The sequence below is a fragment of the Aedes aegypti genome, chromosome 1 (assembly GCF_002204515.2).
Source record: "Aedes aegypti strain LVP_AGWG chromosome 1, AaegL5.0 Primary Assembly, whole genome shotgun sequence".
Lineage (NCBI taxonomy): Eukaryota > Metazoa > Arthropoda > Insecta > Diptera > Culicidae > Aedes > Aedes aegypti.
Genome location: NC_035107.1, coordinates 222272411 through 222293163, shown reverse-complemented (window position 1 = coordinate 222293163; position 20753 = coordinate 222272411). Strand labels below are relative to the sequence as shown.

The following is a 20753-nucleotide window of genomic DNA, read 5'->3' as shown; positions in this document are numbered from 1 at the left end:
CAAACTTCGTTTTTTTTCGACCATTGTGCGCTGTAGAAAGAAATATAACGAATATTTAGCTCATCATTGAAAATCCTTACAATATTATTGACATGCAAAAACGATTTCCATAGAATAATGTGCATGAATCTCCTGGAGGAAATTCACTTAGAATCCTTCGCAGGGTTCTTGTTACCGTAATTTCTTGTTTCTTGCGCAAGATTTTTTTTCATTCTTATGAAACCCTTGACAAGATACTTCGACAATGGATAGCCTTGTGTGTTTGACAGAATAGCAATGCTGTCACAATGTTAAATCCCATATATAGTGGCGCCTTTGTTTTGATGCGGTGAGCACTGACAAAAACTTCCTTCAATGATCCATTCTGGGAAATATATGCATTGAGTACACTGAAACAAGCATTGAAGTAATGAGAATCACGAACAAGTTTTTAAATTTACTATTCCAATCACGATTGAGCTATAAAGAACGCTTTTTATTTGCGTTTTGTTCCCTCTCAATCCAACCGCATCGATAGCCGAGCGGTAAGCGTTCGCGCTTGACAATCGCAAGATCCTCGGTTAGATTCTGGCCTGCTTTAATTGGTTAAGTTTTTAACCATGATATAGTAATTTTTACTGTCGAAATGGTGCCGTGGTAGAATGGAATGCACAAAATATTTGAAATAAATGCAAATTTAGTCTGCACAAATCAAGTGGCGTTGTGTATTTAATTTAACCCTCTAATATAGTAATTTTAACTGCAACGCTGTTCTCAGTGTAGCAACACAATCTATAGAATTCGACTCAAGTAGCTCAATGAATAGAACTTTCATACGATTCTCGATTATACGTGAATACCGTAATTTCGGGTGAAATTGATCATTTTTCACAGTTCTTCTAGTCTCTTTTCTATAATGTTCACAATGTCAAACAACTAAATGCAGGTAAACAAGTACGAAGGTGAGCCTCATCGACTTATGTACCGAAATTTTCTAACAAATGTCATTTTAGTGTTAACAAATACCTCTAAAATAAAAAATCAGAGGATTTCATTTCGGGGTGAAATTGATCACTTGTCAATGCCATTATTGTTAGTTTTCCAAACAACTCTATATGATAAATTTGAGCTCCCTGAATCCGAATATGCTTGTAAAATTCTCAACAATGCAATATTTATATAAATAACGAATAGTTAAATTTCAAGAATTACGCGGAAAACGCCTAAATGTATGCAATTTCCTAAGGAATTCAATGATATGTAACAGAAATTCAATTTTTTCAACCATATGAGCAAATTGGTACGAGTTTTGGAGATGAAATCTGGTTTGGGGATATATCTCATGCATCCTCACAAACTTTCAGGTTTATACCATGTTCAAATCCTTGCTTATAAATAGAAGTTCATAGGTGTTTGTCAATACTGCACCGTGCATGATTTTGAAATTTTACGTTATTTTCATAGTAATAAACATTCTTTAACGCAAAAAACTTCACAACACACAATTTGACAATAGTTACGACAAGCACCGTTTATTTACTGCAACTTACATTGATATTTGTGTTCCATTACGAACAAATATAATCGTGTGATACGATGATCAATTTCACCCTTCTGATCAATTACACCCGCTTTTACGGTACGAAAGAATTGATAAGACCTTCTTACTTGAACGGCGGTCGCAAAGCCCAAAACTATCCAATGCATTCGAATAAAATTGTAATGTCATAGATACTATTGAAAATTTATCAGTTTTAGTATAGTTTGGCTCATATTTGAATATAAACATTTCATTCAAAAGCGTATATTCAATGAATTCTTAGCCTTTGGGTTGCAGAGAGGCATGTTCGGCGGTCCATTGCCAGACGACATCTTTGATTGAAACCATTTTACCAAATTTGTTTCGGTATAGATTCGTAGCTAATAATACTATCATCAATAGACCATTTCCGTGAAAAATTTTTATTGGCTTATATTTTCTCTGTCAATTTACTGAACAAACTTTCCTAAGGAACCGATATGTTTTAGAGCCTTTAACAATGAAAAACTTGCGGCACGTTAGTTCACCCCTCGGTCCCCTACAATTTGTTTCACCTCGAAAAAAATGCAGACCCCTTTTTCCCCTATGGTTTTGCCATCATGTTGTGGTGAGTTTAAGATCAGCTGGTATGACCAGATGATTTTTGTTTATGTTTTCATTCATCATAATGGGCTCCGCTGGTTTCGCTCCCTCCTTCCTTCACGGTTCCTGAAGTTTCCGTTATCACCGCGGAAACCACCTTCACCACTTCGGCCGGTTATGACCGCATCCGGCGAACACTACACGGTTCTGTAACGCAAGGATTGTAGTCAACGGATGCCTGATCTCTCTGTTTTGTGCCGACGAAGATTGAATGAGCCGGAAGATTCCCGCCTAGAGGCAGCAACAGCCACTCAAAATTTCCTTGCGTGGCTGTTGCTGCATCAAGGCGGAAATCTTCCGGATCAACAGCCAACAGATAGACTTAGGCATTTGTCGGCATGAATAGTACAAAATAGCCTCTAATAGAACTAGCGGTACCGTAACTGTTGGGTGGATGAGAGATTTGTTGTTAGGGGATGGTTTTGAATTTTGAATCTGTGGAGGAAAATATATTTTCCAAAAGGAAGACCTGAATCGGGTCGGGGTTGAAACTGTGATTCAGAACTGGTTGCGCAAGTTCCAAGCTGGTTCAAAAACGTTTGATTGTGTTGTCTAACTTACACTGAGGCAAAAATCTCGCATGATTTTCATAAGATCACACTAATGAACGCGTTTTTTATTATTTTTTTGTTGGTTCATAAGACACTTGCGTATTTCATTCGACGAGATTGAGATTCATAAGACAAGTGTAATTTTTTCATAACAATCAATTGTTAATGTCATTAGAACGCTTATGAACCCCATTGCTTATCATTGTGAAGAACCACGTGAGGCAAATTTTCTCGGTACAGCCATTTCACTATCAGAAATTCAATATGGCTTCCGAAATGGACGTGTTTGCTGATTTGTCGCTGGCTGACTCCGTTTCTAATGCATCAAAGGGTAAATATTTTCTATTTATCATCAATTCCGCTGTAACTAACACTTTCTTTCAATCAGATTAAGGAATTGGATCCAAAGAATAAGATTTTTGAATGAAAATTCAAAACAATTTGTATGACGCGTAAGAAATCACAAACCCCCCTCATCCATTAATCCACCCCTAACGTAAATCTGCACCAATTCAGGCGTTCTTCACAACTTTTCTCAATAATGTTTCGCTGCTATAATATACTTCTTCGCGTTCAAAATAGGTTAGCCAACTAGAGAAAATCTAATTTTCATCCATTTTGTCGTATCGCAAATCGATTCTAATCCTTACAGTAAAGTGCTTTAATCGAATTGCGACATGACAAAATGGATGAAAATTTGATTTTCCCAAGTTGGTTAACCTATTATTCATTCATTGAAATTTATAATCTAAAGCTCAAATTACACAAGACAGTCTTATGGAACCAAGAATGGATTAGAACGTAATTCATAAGACTATCTATGGATTTTGTTATCAAGTCAATGCTGGTTCATAAGATCATCTTACGAAATTCCTTCGAGGTGTATTATGGAAACAACATCTGCCGAAAACCATACGATGGTCTTATGAATTTCAAAGATTTTTCTTGTGTCGTAATTCCATAAGCAAATCTTATGACAGTCTTACGTTTGCTTTCCTCAGTGTAGAAACAAGAAACAAATGTTGTGATGGTTGTCTCTTGGGTTGTCTCGAAATTAGCTTGTTTGAGTAATTTCACGTTAGTTCCGTTGGCGCTCCTGTTTGGGGCGCCCTGATTGGGATCACGGTCAGTTTGAGCGCGTACCTGGTTTGACGTTTCCAAATGTAAACAAGCATCCCAATGCAGGGGTGGAATCGAAAAACTGTTGCAAAATCACCACGCTGATACCCATAGGGTTGAACAAACTGTGCCGCATCTCGAATTATTTTTTAAAATGTGGTGAGTATCCATGTTTTTAAAAATTTGTAAGAAAATCAGGAGTGCATAGAAATAAAATCTGAAAGCGTCAATATTCATTAAAAATGATTGTCTTTCGAAGAAAAATACAAAAACTTGGCGTTAGATCTGACCAGAGGCGTCGCGTGCTCAAATAAGCCACCTGTGCAACAACAAGAAAAATATATTTTTTTATTGGGTAAACAACGCCTATGTAAACGGTAAACTGGTGATTAACTGGATTTTGCACGTTTCAGTTACAAAACATATCAGAAATATCAAAATGTATCAATGTGCGCGTATTTGCATATATTCTTGCATTTAGTAAAATAAGCGGTTATTCACAAATTTCATAACGCTGAAGGGGTGTTCTCACGATGTTACGGCTCATATAACATTTGTAGAATATTCATACAAAAAGCGTTACGAAGGGGTGGGTGGGTGTCAAAAATGGTCGTTTTTAGCGTTATGAAATAAATGAATGAACCCTAACTGCAGTGTGCATTTTTTTACGATTTATTGGTACGTTTTACTTGATTTGCAAATGTTTTCATCTGCATATTAATCTCGTGTATCCGGCAGAAATATAGAAAAAAAACACTATTTTTTTAAATAATTTTCTTGGTCCCTTAGGCATTACAACTAATATGTGAATATGTGCGTATTGTGCTCTGCAAAAAAAATCAACGGAATGCGATTAACATAAAATGGTGGTATATCGTCGCAGTGATAATAAAAATCACCAAATGTTTCAGATTTAGATAATTACAAACATTCGCGTACTTGAAGAACGAAAAAATTCAAACCTACGAATGTTGACGTTGCGCGCATATCTGCGCGTTATCGCCGCCACTGGATGTGGATTTAAAATGAGCAATACCGTCGTCTTTGGTCCATAAGGGTGACTTTGGGCCAAGATTTTTACAGCAAACTATAACCAGAATAATGAAAACAATGTGGCAAGCTTCAAGAATACGTTATAAATAGCCACTAGATGGTCATGGATTAGTTTTTCGCCTCCCGTGCAATTCAAGAGATGCATCGAAAAGGGCGGTCAAAGTCACCCCCTAGGACCAATGTCACCCCACACGGCGGTACTTGAATTGTATGAATGCAGCGTAAGAACACATCGCGAATGATTTGTACGCTGTCCGCTTCGGTGGCGAGCCGATAATCCTGTTAGAAAGGTTAATCCTTCTTTAAAAACAACATCAATCCCACCATAAACTATGGAAAAGACAGATATGGAATCATATATTATTAAAATATGGAAATTGGAGCAGTCTACGGAGCTAAAATAAATGCGCTAATTCCATTGATAATACATTCTTCTTGAGCTTTTATCATCTTCTTCAGCTTGTTCAAATCGGCTGGTTGAACCTGTCGAGAGAAACCGATTTCGTATTGCATGAAAGTTAGCACCGTAAAGCATGCAATTTGCACTCTAAGAACACTCTATTTCCATATTGACTGCGCTAACTTCACCAAAGACCAGAAATGATTAGTTTAACATTGGATTATTCGAATTTACGTATGCTTGGTATGCTTTCGAATTGTTATAAATTTGAATTAATTATTAATACCTCTCATTTTATAATGTGGATATCCTTCTAAGTTGATGTAAATATGTCTGGATGGACATTGGACATCCGATCTATTCCGAACAAAATGCATTCTATTAGGAAACTGCTTAGCGTGCACCAATATTTCGAAAGCAGAAAAAGTAAAACCTGTTCAACTTCTTTCGTTGAACGGGTTGTTTCCACACATGTATGCTTTTGAGCGTGTACAGATTACTAAGCTGTGAATGTATGTGGGACCTTAGTTATATGGGATTTGGTTCAACAGCAGCAGTTGAACAGGCACAGTAGTTTCTCTTCAACTTTTGCGCTGCTGTCTTTGGTGAAATACCACGCTTGTGCTGTGGATGTCAAGCGAGCTTTTTACATGGTGCGTGAACTCAGCACACTACGCGATCGTTCTTGGTGCCTTGGGACAATTGTTATGCTACTTTCTATGTAGTACGTATGAACCCACACTCATGCTATTTTAAAATTTGTTGAATTTGATTTACTTTTTTTAAATTAGTTGTACGATTTTGATTCAAATGGTCTACCTGTTCAATGAACAGGTTGAACAGGCTGACCAGACGCCTCTGGATCTGACGGAAATGGTCTATTAGGCACTTATCACCGCTCCTTCTAACACATTAGAAACATAAGCAAATACCTACTTATACTAATTTATATATACAGAGAACAATAATGGTAAAACTCATTGTCAACATCAACAAATTTCATCTCCCCAAAGCTTGCTTCGATCGAGCTATAAAAAATATAGTGTATGCAAGAAATGTCAAAAGGGGGTGATTCAAATATTATAGCAAGCTGACGTAAAAAGCTGGATAGATCATTAGACAAGTGATTTTTTCGATGAACAAAAGCATCTAAAATGTTGGTCATTTCTATCACTTTCACCGAACAGGCCTCAATCTGTCCCATTTCCAGAACTTTCAACTGGGCCACGATGCCTCAAGCAATAGCCGGATTCTTCAGCTCAAGTTCCCTCTTCATACCAAAACGGAGCCGGTCTATTGGTGACGAACGACAACACAGTCATCGCCGCCACCGCTGGCTGCTGCTGTCAAGTGCGACGTACATTTTCCTAAAATGGCACCGCACGGGGGCACTAGCAACTTAACAGCTGCCAATGCAATCCGTTCATCCCGTCCATCGATACACCGCGGTGCACAGTGGGCAAAAACTGACCAGATTTAACAAAGAATTCTATAACTCAGTTGAGTGCTGAAAACAATTGATTTTGTATCAAAACAAGGGAATCGGGGTTAAATGGACATAATTAATGAAACTACGGTAGACTACAAAGGCTTGAGTATGTGTTGTCATTTCCTTAAATTAATATACATCATATCAACTTCAAATTGTCTTGAATTTGAATCTTTTGATAATGACAAAACTATTCATTTGCATAGAAATATAAGAATTTGGAATAAATGGGCTACTCATATAAGTTTTGCGGCTGTCATATATCTCTGTACAATATGAAAGCATTTTGAAACGATTATAAATTTGTGTGCCTAAAATTTTATAAATAGGGTCCTAAAGCCCTGTCACAATTTTAGTGCCAAACGCTTATGTTTAGTCCAAAAACACATATTTACTCAATTTTCTAATGTTTTCCGTTGGTTTAAGTCCAAAAAACATTTTTTTTAGATTTTGTCACATCCTTTGGCTTAAACTGCAATTTTTGTGTATATTTTGTTTTCCGTGTCCCTTAAGAAATGTCAGATAGGAACAACCCCAGTGGTCGAACTAAAACCCCTGTGGTGTTTTTGTCGACTAAGCGAACGTCAAACATGATCAAAAGTGTCAAGGTTCATTTATGGACCAAATTATTAAATTAAAGTTTAAACATGATATAGCCATTATTTGAGCGGGAAAAAATGCTAAAGTAGTTACAGTAACATGCTTTTTCGTGTTATTAAATAAAAACAAGATTTCATTAAAAATTTTAGGACCCAATTCTGAGAAAACTGTTGAAATATAAAAGGATTGGGGCTAAATGATCCCACTGTGCGGTGAAACGGGTGCAATAAAAAGGGCATCAGCCCCTTCCTCTATCCACTCGGAAGCACGTGCTTGGCTCAGAAGCAAATCGCATTCCATCGAATTGCGGATCGCGGTAGGCCAAGAATTTCCAATCGATGGGTGCCTACGTAGCTTATGCTAGATACCTGTGAAGATCGCGCATGGCTTGCTTTGAAGATCGGCAAGGTACTTACCAACTGTTAGTTCTCAGCCAAAGGGTCCGGGATGATTCGGGATGCGGATTCCGTCTGCCACCTGGTCTTGTCAGTTCTGCTTCGTAGTCGTTGTTTTTTTGTTGTTTCTAGGTTTTTTTTTTTGCTCACTCTCTGTACGAAGACTATCAGTTTCAGCTTCTTCGACTTCTTCCCAAACGAACAGCGCGATCGATTTCAACTTTGCGCCTTGGTAATTTGATAGCTCTTCTCACTGCTATTTTTTGCGTACAAGGTATATGGGTATCAAAGGGGCACTGCACTGTACAAAAAAAAATATGATCAAGTCATGAACAGTGAATGGTGAAGGAGAAACGAAGCACAGCTGTTCTGAAGCTCGCTGCGGAATAATAAAACTGTTCGATTGAGGTTAGTTTTAATAACGTTTTTTCGCCACGGAGCGCCACCTAAACGTGGACCAAGGTGGAGCTGGTTTATTGACAAATAAAATCATTTTGACGAGTAAATAAAATTTTAAATGAACGTCACAATGTGGTGTCGCGTTCGAGAGTCGCAACCGGAGGTCGCCGCCACCTTTGATGAATACTGCGCTAGGCTCGGGAATGACTCGGAGAGGGCTTGGTAATTTATTAAGGTTTCTAGCGGGCGCAACACAAGATGAGAAAATAAGAAGAAACCGCTGTTCGCGAGTCAAGGGGAGAGTCACCGAGGTCCTCTTGCCGTTGACATCTCGACAGCGAGCAGAGAGAGATTTCCATTCACAAAACGGCGCGACATGGCGCGGATCTTTCGCGGATAGGCATATAGCCATTAGGCATGCAGGGATGCTAGATAAAGTTTTCGATGTCTTCCTATTGCATGCAAACACTTGTATCTAATGTGCTTTAATTCTGAATTTTCAAACTCACTCATGGATCTAAACAAAATCCAAATTTGTCAGAAACTCATGTTTTTCTTCTTCTTCTTCTTCTTGGCATTACGTCCCACTGGGACAAAGCCTGCTTCTCAGCTTAGTGTTCTTATGAGCACTTCCACAGTTATTAACTGAGAGCTTACTATGCCGATGACCATTTTTGCATGCGTATATCGTGTGGCAGGTACGAAAATACTCTATGCCCTGGGAAGTCGAGAAAATTTCCAACCCGAAAAGATCCTCGACCGGTGGGATTCAAACCCACGACCCTCAGCTTGGTCTTGCTGAATAGCTGAGAGTTTACCGCTACGGCTATCTGGGCCTCCATGTTTTTCTTAGTGATTCCTATTTCAAAATGTATCTTGACATTATATAGCGATCTCTCCATATTCCGATATTGATGGGACCATCGAGTTTGGGAGGTATCGAGTTACAGAAAACTAAATTAGTTCAACTGCGATCCAAGGAACCATCGAGTTAGCCATGAAATCAACTTTTACTATGGTTTTCTCTAACTCGATTCGAGATTCGGAATATCGAGTTACTATAGTTGAGTTACAGACAAACAAACGTAACACTCCATTTATACGGCATGTGAGCTCTATTGTAGCACTATATTAGCACGCACGGTGAACGGGTCAACTTTAGCGAAGGCTAAGGAGACTTGATCCCCTTCCCTGAATGCGGCTGTTAATTTAAAGAAATGTAAAATTTGACGAGATCTCTGCACAGGCTTGTGATAAACAACGGAATAATTTCATTAAGGTATTCGATTTGTTTATGCAATAGGTTTTTCTGATGAACTTTTCAAAATGTTTGATTTCCTACACTTGATTCCCTTTTAAACACAGATACTGATGAAAGAACTTTTGTATTCCAAAAAATGTAATATAAGTAATGTTGTTTCGATCTTATTAAAACATAAAATGGGATTTTACCAATGCTTTATAAAATTGGGGAGACTAGATGCCACCTTTTTTGCTAGTTACATAGAGGTCTACAAACAAACTGCCACGAACACCAACGCAAATCATTCTTACACAAGTCGATTTTCTCAGAATGAAAACGTATCGATTTTTGTTTGACGTCATTGAGCTTTCGGTCAACGTTTGTCCAACAAGGAAGTGAATGTTTTGCAGCAATTCTGTTTATATTTGTATTCTCACAGCAAACGAAAGCAATGTTGTGACTGTTCTGACAGCAAACAAAGAAATTTTGGTCAACATTGTACTACTACGCAGGCAATTGGATTGGGCTATTGGGGCAATGGATGGAATGAATTAAAATTCGATAAGTCAAATTGATTCACCGATTCACTAGAATCACTTGGATCGATATTTTTGAATTGATTCGTTTTTCAAGCGCATATGAAAATTTACAAAAACAAGCTAATATAAGACCAAACGCATTTGTATTTGGTTATTAAATTCCTTCAACTAAGCAACGTTTTTAATCAAAAATTTAACATCTGAATTGGCATTATTGGTTCACAACAGCAAACCGCGCGACGACTGCAAGGTTGAAAAAAAACTATAACCAATTTCATCTGGATGAATCGAAAAAAAAATCGAATGAAAAAAAAATCGATTCACTCGATTATTAATGATCCTCTTATCAATACAAAAAATCGATTAATCGGAACGAAAAAAATCTATGTTTGGAACATCGATTCAAAGTCACCCATCGATAATTGTCACCAAACGAAAAAATATTTTTGTAACATTTTTAGCGCTAGTTATATAACAATTCCAAGAAATTAGAGGTTTCCAAATTTAAATACTGTTTACTAGTTGAGGGATCCAATATGTTTTATATAAGAGAATAACGAAGTGCGCGTTTGATTTTAGTGAAATTTATCTCTGAGTTGTGAGAATTTTAAACCTTTTGGTAGAATACACGAAAAGTTTTTGAAATTTTCTAAAGCTGTGCAAAAGATCTGCAACAAATTTTGCTTGAATCAATACAAACCAACTTCTTCCAAAATATTATCCGTTCTTCTTATTCATCTTCTTTCGAATGTAGACGTTAGATTTAAGAAAAAAAATCTGATATCAAAATAGGTTGCGGAGCTTTAAAAAAAATTAAACGAACTATAATTTTTTAACAAAAAATTAAGATGTTGAAAAAAAGTCGTATGATCTCATAATATTTTTAGATTTAAAAATAACATAGAGCCTATCCACAATTTGTTACAAAAATTATTCAGACATTCTAAGAAGTACCCGTTGAGATGGCTCTTCGGATTCATCCAAGATCAAATACTTGTGATCTTCAAGAAAAAAAATATCATTTTTACCCATGACCTCTTTTTGGACATTGTCAAGGTATTTTCTTATAAACTATTGGAAAAACTTCTGAAATAAGGCAAGCGGTCTTTTTAAAGTAAACTCTGATTGACCTAATTACAAAATAATCGATAAAGTCTTGCTACAATGAAATCCGGCAAGAATCACTGAAAAATCTATTGGATCTTGGGGAAGCTCTAGGAATTGAAAAATCAGAAAAATGTTATCCTGGATAAAATTCTTGGGCAGAAATTCTCAAGAAATGTTAATAAATATTTCCAAGAAGAAACTCTCAAGGAACTTTTTTCAAGCTTTTGGAGAGAAGCTTCCAAGCTTCTGGAAAGAAGCTTCCAAGCTTCTGGAAAGAAGCTTCCAAGCTTCTGGAAAGAAGCTTCTAAGCTTCTGGAAAGAAGCTTCCAAGTTTCTGGAAAGAAGCTTCCAAGCTTCTGGAAAGAAGCTTCCAAGCTTCTGGAAAGAAGCTTCCAAGCTTCTGGAAAGAAGCTTCCAAGCTTCTGGAAAGAAGCTTCCAAGCTTCTGGAAAAAAGCTTCCAAGCTTCTGGAAAGAAGCTTCCAAGCTTCTGGAAAGAAGCTTCCAAGCTTCTGGAAAGAAGCTTCCAAGCTTCTGGAAAGAAGCTTCCAAGCTTCTGGAAAGAAGCTTCCAAGCTTCTGGAAAGAAGCTTCCAAGCTTCTGGAAAGAAGCTTCCAAGCTTCTGGAAAGAAGCTTCCAAGCTTCTGGAAAGAAGCTTCCAAGCTTCTGAAAAGAAGCTTCCAAGCTTCTGGAAAGAAGCTTCCAAGCTTCTGGAAAGAAGCTTCCAAGCTTCTGGAAAGAAGCTTCCAAGCTTCTGGAAAGAAGCTTCCAAGCTTCTGGAAAGAAGCTTCCAAGCTTCTGGAAAGAAGCTTCCAAGCTTCTGGAAAGAAGCTTCCAAGCTACTGGAAAGAAGCTTCCAAGCTTCTGGAAAGATGCTTCGAAGGTTCTGGAAAAAAGCTTCCAAGCTTCTGGAAAAAAGCTTCCAACCTTCTGGAAATAAGCTTCCCAGCTTCTGGAAAGAGGCTTCCAAGCTTCTGGAAAGGAGAGATGCATTCAAGGGGAAGAATTGCTACTACTTAGGCAAATTTTGCATTTAAATTAAGGGCTACATCATATTTAAACTTTAAACAAAAAAAATAATGGGTCCAACCGTGAAACTTGAATTTTTTTATTCGACATAAACGCAACATGAGTTAACCTTTTTAACACTGGGGTTGTTCCTATCTGACATTTCGGAAGGGTCAAGGAAAACGGCGGGGTTTGGGTTCACCCCTCAGTATGATGCAAATCGTGCAAAAGTTTGGGTTCACCTGAGCCGCACGAACATCACTTTTGTCAATATCTCTCCCATTTTTCAACAAATTTTAACAGTTTGAAGCTTTTTTGAGCGCAAATAATGGGGTGTACATGATTGGTATGAGATTTCACATTTTTAAGTAATTTCAGGTGTACCCAAACATTTGCACGATTACTTGACTGACTGTTTCATTGATTTTGAATACTTTCCAGATTTTTCCGCCAAAATTTCGTGGGGTCTCTTCAAAGAATATAAGATTACGATTCTAATGACACTTTGATTTAAAATTTTGGTCGATCCAATGCTGAGGAAATTAGATATTATTTTGCAGTGTGTTTTTTGAAAAATGTCACAACTTTAAGCAAAAATTTAGTATACAAAGTTCAAAGAATGTTTTTGGAAAAATACATGCGAAGTAAGAATAAATCTTTGCCTTTCGAATGCGGCTTAGAGAGTTTCAATTGGACGTGTAATCACAGAGATATGGACTGAACACTTTTACATGTTTTTAAGAGGGTGAACCCAAACTTATGCACGGGAGTGTATATCATATCCATATGAATAAAAATGGAGTGGTGTTTGTATGTCACGAAATTACTTGAGAACAGGACATCCGATTTGCACAATTCTTTCACTGTTGTCTTCTTGAAGGGCTCCGACGTGTTCATGTGACGAAACAGTTTAGGGAAGTTATCGGAAAATTTGGTAAAACGGGGGTGTACTAATATGTCATTTTGTATAGGAGATACCATTACATTTTTCAATAGCCTACTTGATGACTTGATGGCAAGACGAAGTTTGCCGGGACCACTAGTTATGTAATAAATAAAATATGACCTCCATTAAAGTCATCATAACTTTGTCACTTTCGAACAAATTTTGAAGCTCTTTTCATCATTCTCTTAAAAATTTATTTGAGAAAAAGTTTGTAAAACATCAAAACTTATCTTAATTAAAAATAGTTTTTGCGAAATGTTTCCACTTTTTACTAAAAAATGATCTTTGTTTAACTATCACTTCATGAACCGAATCCACATAGTTTTACATGCTTCTGAAGCAAATTAAGCGCGTTTTAAACTGTGTACACAACCTATTGATTTTAAAGTATGTTTTGAACTATTTTTTCTAAAAAAAAACTTTCCAAAAACATAGTTCTTCTTAAATCATTTTTTTTTTTTTGGATTGCTACAGTTTTTATGCCGAAAATAACATTTTACTGTTTATCTGAATTTCACAAAGCAGCCAATTATAACTACGAGTTTGAAAGCGCATATATATTTTGTTTTTATAAAAAAAATGTGAAAAATTGTTGCTAAGATCTTTTTGAAGGTTAACAAGCCAGTTTCAGCTTAAATACTAACGTTTAACTGGCACAAACTTCAAAAATTTAGTATTATTCGTCAAAAAATCATGTATAAATCATTTAAAGTGTTGTACACACTGTTCGAAAGCAACACAATAAGCTTAAAAAGCTAGTAAAACGAAAACAAAAGGCTAAGACTAGTTACGATTTCAATCAAAACTAATGTTATACAATCGAAAAAAAAATTAAAGCTACAAAATTGATCAAAAATAACAAAATTATGAAGAATTCACTGAATATAGTATAACTTAAAAATCACCATGTGGCTCCTCTAAACCATAAGATATTTGGATCAAACTTAGAGGTTTCTCTTTTGATCTTTTGAGTTTGATACAAATTCGGAAGAGCACAAGAATTTTTAATTTTAAGAAATTTCGAAAAATAAGCCGCATTCTATTGTCCAGCTCTTATTAAACTTTATGGAAAGTTAATATTAACTTTAATTACCTCGAAATTCTTTGTATGAGTCTGTGGCAGTACTATAATAATGGAAACCTTTTAGATAAATCTCTTCAAGAAATTCCTGGAACAACTTCATATGGAAATTTTGAACCAGTTTATTTAGACGTCCATGAAGAATTACTCTAGGAAATTCTGGAAAATCTCGCTAAACTTTTTGAAAGGAATCGGCTCGAATTTTTTTGGCATGTTTCCTGGTGGATTAATGATTCTCTAAAGAACTTCTGGAGTAATTCCTGTAGGAACCCGTGGAGAGTTTTGGATTTTTGAAAAGATCTACGTAAAAATAGCTTGAATGATTACTGAAACTCTGTAAATAGGAACTCCTGGACGGATTGGTGGAAGAAAAATCTATCTATCGATATATCATTGAAGGAAATCCTGGAACTCTAGTAATTTCCACATCCATTCGCAATAATGAATATGAACATTTCAAGAGGTATTAGCGTGGTACTGCTGATTCCTGTAGGAAATTGTTGAAGAATTCTGTTAAGCATACCTTAACAAATAGCTGGTGGCATTTCAGTGCGAAACATCAGGAAACTTGCTGGAGGCATTCCTAAATTGATACCTAGAGGTGTCCCTAACTGTATTTCTGAAGAAATCTATAGAGCATGACACTTTCCACACGATCCCACGCCGAAGGCAGAAAGTAGTTCATAAGTCTCTTTTAGGCAAATTGAAGCACTGTAGATAATCTTTGAGAACTCCTCGGATAATATCTAGAGGTATGATCTATCGATTCAGCAGCTTGTGGCAGAAATTTGTCAAAATGTCTTTGAGGTTTTTTTTCTGTCAAATGATAGAAGACAATTCCCTCGATAAATTGAAAGTAAATTTGAAATGAGAGACCATTTTGCTTAAAAAAAACAGACTTCAGAGATCTTTTATCAAAATAGAGACTGAGAGACTAAAATAGTGACCTAGTATCTAAAATAAGACCTGCTAGTAGTCCAGTGTAAGGTATGTTTGCCGATATAAATAGAAATATTGTCATACGCTTTTTTATAGCAATTTTTAAAGAAATTCTGGTGGATATGGTGGGGAAATCCTTGGAAAAGTTCACTGAAATCTTCCAAAATACCCCATAATTTCACAAACAAATGAAACAGCGGTACAGGGTCCTAAATCCCTGGCCCAATTTTAGTACTAAACGCTCAGAAATACAGGTTTATTTAATTTATTAAAGTGTTTCGAAGATTTAAGTCCAAAAGAAAACAAACTTTTTTTTTGGTTTCGTGATTCTGTCACACCACTTGGTTTAAACTCAAATTTTGTGTGAACTTTGTTCTCCGTGTCCCTCTCGAAATGTCCGATAGGGTGAACCCAGAGTGGATTTAAATAAGAGTGGCGTCAATGTCAAAATTGGATGTCATTTCCATACAAATCCGCGTTCCAATCGAGCAGGAGACCTGTCAAAGCTGGAATAAGACGTCACTCTTGTTTACATGCACTCTAGGTGGACCTCTGTGTTAAAAAGTTGAACCCCTATGGCGCTTTTGTTGGTTCACTAAACCACACATAAAAAGGTGACAAGATACAAGTTTAAATCTGATACAGCCGCTATTCGAGCGGGAAAAAAATGTCAAAATAGTATCAAGAACACGCTCTAATGTAATATGTAATGGAAACAAGTCTATTTCCAAAATGTTTGGACTCTCAAAGATCAAATTATGTGTCTCTATTGAATTTTGAGTTGCTGAATCTGATGCCGTTCGCAGAAATGTTCTAGCACGTCACAATTTTGAGCTGCATGTTATCAAAGTTGTACGAAACACTGGTTTCATCAATGTTTACATGAAAAACATGCAAAACAGAACTTCAACATGTAGATTTTGTTTTAAATGACACAAAACTTCGATTAAATCGAGCTTTTCGACACTTTGCAGTCTCTATATAAAACTCTTCGTTTGTTTTATATGGCACAATACAATATTTTTTTTAATCAACAAAATAAAACACTTGAGCGTCAAAAATATAATGAACTTTATTGATAAGCATTGTTAAACACATAAACTTTGAATTCCGTGGCAAGTTTATAAAAAAAAACAATACAAGCTGGTAAACTTGCGTGCAAGTTTGGTGAAATCGACAAACGTTGCATTTTTATCAGCCAATATCTCAAAAACTTGACGTGCTATGGTATGAAATTGGCAATTGATTCTGCGACTCTAATTTGAGTAAAGGCCCAAACGCAATGATAGCGGAACGGCAACGGAATGCGGAACCGGTTCGCCAGCATGAATCACACCATCTCGACTGAGCTGATAACGAATGAAATTGAATTAACACTGAGTCGACAAGCTTGTTGTAGTTCATGCTGGCGAACCGGTTCCGCTTTCCGTTGCCGTTCCGCTATTATTGCGTTTGGGCCTTAAATAGCAGCATTTTGGTACTTTAACAAAAAAAGTTGGTTCGCAGAGTTGTTTTATGAATCCAATGGATAATTTTTTAGAGGAATCTCCGAAGTAATCCTTGAAAGAAAAACTAGATGAATCGCTAGTAAAATTCCTTGAACAAAAATCTAAGGGGTCCTTGAAGACTCTATGGATTTCACAGATCGCTGCAGAAATCCCCAAGAAAAGTTCCTGAAATTTCCAACTAACAGATTTCACTAAAAAATCCTATGAAAGACAAGTCTTCCATCCTGGCATCCCTGCAGCCAACTCATCTAACGAGATTCAAACAGGTGATATACGAGCTTTGGCAAAACTCCGCGCAAACTAGTCGTAAACCGTACCTATGGGACGGGAAGGTTAGAAGAAAACGCGACAGACGCGGCAAACAACGCGCGCAAAAACGTCTATGCGGTACAGGTTTCAGCACTGAACGAACAGTACATAGGTACCTACATACATATCTACTCATGGGAGCGTCCGGGAGGTATGTAGCTACAAATCGCCTAAACGACCTGGTCGTTTACCGAGACCAGCTGGTGATAGCCTTCGATCTGGAGGACCTGCCAAACGGCTCGTCGCCATTCGCATTTGAATGGCTTTGAAGAACGCGTCTCTCTAGAGTCGATCAGAATCCCGTAGCAATAGTCAGGGGGGGTTGAGAAGGGTTTTTGATTTTTTTTTTCCAAAAGTCATCGAATTTTGTTTCCACTTGGTAGCTCAACGTTTTCTGTACACAACAGTATAGTTTTCAGATTTTTTCCACCTTAAAATAGTGAGGAATCAATAAAAATCTCAAGAATTGAACTGCACTCATTGAAAGATGGATAACATAATGACAGCTCATTTTTTTATCATAAATTTGAGTGATTTTGGTTTATCGTGCACAGTTTGTTTACGAATTGCAACCATGGTGCAAGGATGAACCCTAGGTTGTCTGAACGACAGTTTGCAGTTAGTCAATGCTGTATGGACCAATGCACAAGTTCAATATTTGACGTTTTTCCATGTGACCATGGAAACCAGTGAATTCGGCACCGCTCAAACGTCAAATTAGTGAACTCGTGCATCGGTTCATTGTCTAGAATTAATAGTTCCGGGTCTCAAAACATATCAAAGCTTTGGTTTTGGAGTCAATTTTGCACGACAAATCCGAAATTAAAACAATTTCAACAGCCCTCAAGAAACCCAAATTCAAATGATCTGGAAACAAAGACGAAGTCAATTACTAATCCCACTTCGGAGCATCGCCCGCAAACACACTTTGAAAGTCCTTAACGAGCGTGCAATTTTTCCACATTTTTGGCACTGAAAGTGAATTATTCCGAGCCCCCATAAACGGAAAACAGGATTTCCCTCTTTCTCGTCCCTCCTGTCTTTTTTTTTTATTTTGCGGTCTCAACACGCCACAGCATGCATTAAATTTTCGCGATATTTTTTTTTTTGTGTTTCGTAAACACAACTTACTGCCCATTCGACCGGAGATCCCGGATCCAAATGGCTCCGGTACAGGGCTGGTAGTAGGTTTCTTTTTTGAAATTTGGTTACTTCTTTAATTCAAATTTTTAAAACGTCTGTTTCTATCGAGAAGGTCTTTAAAATCTCTATTTTAAACAAAATGGTCTCTAAATTCACAGAGAAACTTTCATACACTATAACATTACTATTTCACAAAATTTTCAGGAATTTCTTTTCAGGTTCCTCGAGGAAAAGCTCCAGGTATTCTTCTAGTGATTTCTCCAGATATGTCTTCTGGAATACTTTCAAGGACTTCTCCAGCGATTCTTCCAGAATAATATATACAGATCCCTTTGTCAATTATCCTACAAATTCGTCCAGGAAATTTTCAGTGGATGCTTAAAGGAATTTCTCCAGAATATGCTCCAGGAAATCCTTGAGCACTCCAAGACTATGACATCTACAAAGACTACCCTATACTTTTTTTTCAGAAACTAGCACAGAATTTGAATTAACCAACGGCTTTCAGTCTCAACGGCGATCAGAACTACTAGATTTCTTCTACGCCCTACGTTTCGATTGTATTTTCAATATTTTTCAATGATTCTTTGAAATATCTGGTCAGATTCAATAAATAACCATGAAGGCGTACAACACCCTACGAACTTTCCGGCGCTTCGGATCGGTATTGTCCTTGCCTGTTCGTCTCAAGCTCGTGCACATTTTTTTTAGAAACTATCACACAAATTTAATTAATTAACGCCTTTCAGTCTAAACTGCAATCAGAACTACAAGATTTCTTCTACGCCCAACGTTTCGACTGTATTTTCAACCTTTTTCAAGGGTTCTATGAAATATCTGGTCAGATTCAATAAGAAATCAAACTCTTATTATATGGTTCCTGTTTGGATTTTTCGTATTCTTGGTCCCGGTTCGGTATTCGGTGGATTCTGTTTGATCTCTTTCTGGTACATTTTCGCAAGCCAGAGGTCTCAGAAATTCCTGTTTTCAAACCACTTAGTCGCCACCAACCCTGCACTTTGAGCTCCGTGATTTTTCGAAACGATCGCGCGCCAAGAGCCTTTCTGCGAACGACTTTCTGCACGGATCGAAAACGCAGCAGTAGGCGCTGGGACCGAACTCCCCACAAAAAAATAAAAACGGTTACTGTGCAACAGACCACGGCAAGTTGCAACTGAATCCGAAGAAACTCTTTCAGCAGCAGCAGTAGGAAGAAAGGAACCGTCGTCGTCGTCGTTTTCGTGGTCCTCCTCCGACGACTTTAGCCACCTTCGTGTGTCGTTGGGCAGTTGAATGAAATTTTCTCACTTCCTTGTTTCGCGTCGTTTCTCCTTTCGCCGTTCACTGTTCTACCAAGTAATCACTAGCCCGCATTATGGCCTTTTTAGAGTTACTAGACTATTAAACGGCTAATATTGGGCACATCAGCTGTATGATAGTCCTAAATTAGCGCACGGATGCATTAAACGCAAGCTTTCAAAATTTTAATTTTCGTGGAAGCTTTTTCAAACACTCGAAATTTGTTTCCTTGATCAAATCACACTCTTTACCTTTTCTTCTTTACGATTAAACACAAAATTATTCCATTCACCAAACAGTTTCCACTTGACACTTCACGCTGGCAAAATCCAGGATCTGGATCTATTATGAGGATGATCAACCTTGTTTTCACTAGTTCTTTTATTTGCGGCTCAATCGCATTTAACGCTTTGCGGAGCCAAAACTTTAATGACACCACCTTCGCACAATCGTTATAAGCCACGAACTAGTGGTCTATAATAAATCCCTCTCCACGATCACCCACCAATCCACAAACATTCACAACAACAACAAAAAAACACCAATCCGCAAATATTGATCATCGGATCAATCCACCCGCGCCCGCACAACGAAAGGGAAGGAATCGCACACCGAGAGCGCGATCCAACACTGGCAAGAACTGCGGCAAGACTGAGGTGAACGAAGGCGAATGCGCGCGATCGAACAGCGGTGGATACACCATCGATCGTCGCGACGCTATGAAGGAGGCGTCGTCGGTGAGAGAGTGGTGAGAAGTGAGAGAACTCGATGCATTTTGTGCCAGCTCACTGAAGTGCGATCGCTCGCGGTTCTGTTGGTGCATCACGGAGCGGAGAGAAAAGTTGAGCTGATGTTGTTGATCAAGTCTTGTCTTGTGATCCTGAAGGTAAAGGCACTCCGAGAAACGCCTGTTAAAAATTAACCATTGCAATAAACCTTATTCTTTTTTTGTTGTGTCATTAAGCCTGATTCTTGATGCATGGGAAATTCCCTCAAGGAATCGATCAAGAAAGTCCTTTTTTATTGCAGTATGCAGTTGAAAATGAATCTCAGTTCAAATGGGAGTCGCTGTAGAAAATTTCGGTAAGGAATCGGCGAAATATTTCTTTGGCGATTCCTTTGCAGCAGCAAATCAGGCTTCAGAGCTCAACTTCTTACATAGCTCTATCTGTTAATATATGTATATTATAAGTAAATATTACAGCTATCCTTTTTTTCTTTATTTGTTTAATTTCAAACATTACAATAATTTTATACGAAAAAAAATATACATATGCAAAGCATTAATTATACATTACCCCCTTAAAATATAAGCTCTCAAGAACCGAACACCCTGTATTTTATCATCCTAATTTGATTGAACCAAATCAGGCTATTATGAACATGCTGTTGACAACATACAACCAGCGCAGACGAAAACAGCTCGGTATAGCAATTTCATGGAATAAAAATTACTAAGGAACAAA

At 37.4% G+C, this 20753-nt stretch overlaps 1 protein-coding gene across 5 annotated transcripts in view; it reads right to left on the bottom strand.

Annotated features, from left to right (window-relative positions):
* The window catches only part of LOC5580013 (leucine zipper putative tumor suppressor 3), a 283045-nt gene extending 263104 nt beyond the window's left edge, over positions 1-19941 (bottom strand). The window contains exons 1-2 of one of the 5 annotated variants that reach the window (XM_021857646.1): positions 19539-19941; positions 7790-8069 (exon numbers count right to left, since the gene is read on the bottom strand). The gene's annotated coding sequence lies outside the window, so the exon portion shown is untranslated. The remainder of the gene's footprint in view (positions 1-7789; positions 8070-19538) is intronic. The other 4 variants (XM_021857643.1, XM_021857647.1, XM_021857644.1 and 1 more) reach the window with 4 other exon arrangements.
* Positions 19942-20753: the final 812 nt, after the last annotated feature.